Source organism: Meriones unguiculatus, chromosome X (assembly GCF_030254825.1).
Source record: "Meriones unguiculatus strain TT.TT164.6M chromosome X, Bangor_MerUng_6.1, whole genome shotgun sequence".
In the NCBI taxonomy this organism is placed as follows: Eukaryota; Metazoa; Chordata; class Mammalia; order Rodentia; family Muridae; genus Meriones; species Meriones unguiculatus.
Genome location: NC_083369.1, coordinates 99,905,906 through 99,909,566, shown reverse-complemented (window position 1 = coordinate 99,909,566; position 3,661 = coordinate 99,905,906). Strand labels below are relative to the sequence as shown.

General features: G+C 39.1%; 1 pseudogene; it reads right to left on the bottom strand.

Moving 5' to 3' along the window:
* Positions 1-539: 539 nt before the first annotated feature.
* Positions 540-652, bottom strand: LOC132650174 (U6 spliceosomal RNA; annotated as a pseudogene).
* Positions 653-3,661: the final 3,009 nt, after the last annotated feature.

Here is a 3,661-nt window from a genome sequence, read left to right as displayed (position 1 = left end):
CAGATGCTGAGACTTATGGCCAACTGTTGGGCAGAGTGCATAGAATCTTATGATAGAAGTGGGAAATAGTAAGTTCCTGTAAAGGACAGGAACTCCACAAGGAGAGCAACAGAACCAGAAAATTTGAACACAGGGGTCTTTCCAGAGTCTCATACTCCAACCAAGTACCATGCATGGAGAGAACCTAGAACCCCTGCACAGATGTAGCCCATGGCAGTTCAGTGTCCAAGTGGCTTCCATAGTAATGGGAAGAGGGACTGCCTCTGATATAAACTGATTGTCCTGCTCTTTGATCACCTCCCCCTGAGGGGGGAGCAGCCTTACCAGGCCACAGAGGATGACAATGCAGCCACTTCTGATGAGATCTGATAGACCAAGATCAGAAAGAAAGAGAGGGGGGCCTCCTCTATCAGTGGAATTGGGGAAGGGTATGAGTGAAGAAGGGGGAGTGAAGGTGGGATAGGGAGGGGAGGAGGGATGGGTTTATGGGCAGATACAAAGTGAACAAAGTGTGACTAAGAAAAGTTAAAAATAAATAAATGAATATGGAATGCTTCACAAATTTACGTGTCATCCTTGTGCAGAGTCCATGCTAATCTTCTCTGCAGCATTCTAATTCTAATTTTAGTTTATGTGCTGCTGAAGTGAGCATGCAGTTGGATTTTTAACATGTTCCTAGCAATAGCTAAAAGTTCTATATGTTGTTAATTATTTACTTATTTTTTATTTACTTATTTTGAATGTTAAAAGTCTATCATGTTAAAAAAAAATAAAATCTGCTGGCAGGGGAGTACAGCCATCATGCTATTAAAAAAAAGTCTAGCATGAAAATTTCCCAAGATAAAATGAGGAAAATCTATTGTTCAGGGTAATTTTTTTTTAATTTTTATTTTTTTTATCAGTTACATTTTATTAACTCTGTATCCCAGCCGTGTCCCGATCCCTCATTCCCTCCCAGTCCCTCCCTCCCTCCCTCATCTCCACCGTGCCCCTTTCCAAGTCCACTGATAGGGGGGACCTCCTCCCCATTCATCTGATCCTGTTTTATCAGGTATCTTCAGGACTGGCTGCAAAGCCCTCCTCTGTGGCCTAACAGGACTGCTCCTCCCTTCGGGGGTGGGGAGATCAAAGAGCCAGGGGTATTTTTAATAGTGTTAAGAACAAGCCATCTTGCTGACCTCAAGATGATAGAGCGCATGCTACATCTAGTCTGTACTATGCATGCAAAAATGAGAGAGAGGTAAACTAGAGCAAAGATGATCACAGCAGTGGTGTTTAATTTCTCAGGTGGAGTAGAAAGAACTGAACTTCTCAGTAAGCTGAGAAGGAGAAATTCAATGTGAGTGAAGAGTATGAAACAACTTTCAGTATTTACTGAAAGCCTGGGAAAGAGCAAGCTGGACAAAGAGGGAAGTTGTTAAGGTAATCCAATCCCAAGATTCTTCGGCAGGTATGACCAACCGTATCCCCAATCAGATCAATGGGAGTTTTAGATACAAAAATTTCCAAGGTAGCTTTTCATACATTTCCTATATACAGATGTGTTAAAGAAACTCCAGGACAAGAATCAGAAGACCTGGAATTTGTGCTACATTATTCTACTCATTAATTGTCAGAGTTGCATGCCAATAGAATATATTGCCCTGTCTGTAAAATGAGAAGTATAAATGAGAAAATATATTGAGAGACCTCCAAATCCAACACCATTCAGTGTTATTTGGATTTCAAAATATAAAAACACAAAGATATGAAAGTAGGTTTTTCATTACTATTTGCTTCCTTCCAATCTTCTTAGAAGAACCATCAGATTCTTTCTACATAAAAATCTTGGGCAAACACAGCTCATCAAGAATTCAGTAACCTAATAAATTTTAATATTCTCCAGGTCACTTTGATTTCTGTATAGTCTATGACCTTGGTATGCTCTTATGGACCTGAATAGCTTTGTGTTCTTCCATCCTAAACAAATCACATATAAATAGTTGAACTTGGAAGTGTTTTCAGAAAGATTGTCCCTGGACAGATGGATGTCTCTTAACTGTTATCTCAAAAGGATTTTCATGGCATCATTTGTACTGCACCTCTCTAGTGCCTGGACTTGCCCATGAGTGTGATCACAGAGGTGCCAAGGACTCTCCCACTTGATTTCAGCACTTCTCTGAAGAGCTGAGCAAATGTCCAAGTGTGAAAGTTCCCATCAAGTCCTGACCTTTTTAACCTACTTGTGTTTTCAAAGCAAGCTCAAGACCATAGGAATTAGCAGGCTTAGTGGGAACAACCAAATTCCAAATAAATTATTTTATCCCCAACTCTATACCCCCTTTCTCCCTCTCTTGATTTCGCTAACTGCTGGGGAAGCATTCATTCATTAGAGTTTGAAGGACCCCCTTCTGAGTCTGAACCTTTTGTTTTAGTTAGAATGTGCTTGAGAGCTTTCAGAGTTTGCATTAGATTCACTGTTTGTCATGGCCAAGGTGTTCTTTGAAGTTGCTAACTGTGAGTTCCCAAATATAAGCAGAAAGAAAAAGAAAAAACTACTCTCTGTTCCCCAACTAGGCCAACCCAAATTTCCTTACTTCCTGGAGTTGTCAGAAAACAATAAAGGTAGCTTCACTAGCATTCAAATAATTAAGCTACTTCCAGGCCATGAACCTGATTATCCGGCTTTTACAATCTTCTATCTGAACAGTGAAGTTCTGTCATTTAGAGAGGAAAGACCATACATCCTGAGATTTCCAGGTAAATTCTCATTTGGAGTGCTTTGTACATTCCTACTTGCTGCTAAACCCTCCACACAACAGATCGAGGGCTCTCCACTGTTATTAGAAAAGAAGTTGATGGGATATAGTGGATGAGTAGCAAATCTAGAGTCAGAAAAACCTGAAATTGTATCTTAGTCATCATTACCTATTGGGTGACCTTGGGTAGTTGTTAACCTCCTGACCCAATTATCCTAGACTTTAATATGTGGGAGACATCAAAGAATTATAAACAAGCTTTAATACAAGAATAATTACAAAAATACCTAAAATACAGTATGTACTCATACACAATCACTGAGTTTTAATAGACATTTAATGGCCAGATAATAGTGAAAATATTCACAGCATTCAGGTACAAGTGGCAGGAACATTAATATGTCCAGTTTTCATAAAGGCATTTAGCAGAACACTTTCATTCCATGATACACAATCTCTTAAATTACAAAACAAATGATAATGACAATAACAAAATAATGGGGTGCTCTTCAAGTATTACACATGTTAAATGTTCAGGTTATCATGGTAGTTAATATTATCATATGGGGGTTAACAATTGCATAAGTGAAGAGAAAAAGATAGGACCAAATCAAAGCATGATTTCTTTGATCCTTTACTAAGATGTTGTCAATATGTGGATGATACCAATGCAAAAACAGAAAAAAGGCCACAGCCTTTCTGTTGGAGCTTAAGCATGTTTGTCTTAAGCCAGAGACTTTGAAAAACCATTAATGATGTCCTGCATGTTTTTCCTTCACTCAGAGATCATCAGCATTCCTAGACTTGCTGATTGAGTGTCTGCTTGAAAATCCAGGACTTCTCACAGAAAGTCACACTAGGGTGGTCATAGCAATCCTTAGCCTATTGTCTCATCAGTCATGCTGATATTGACATGAATTGCC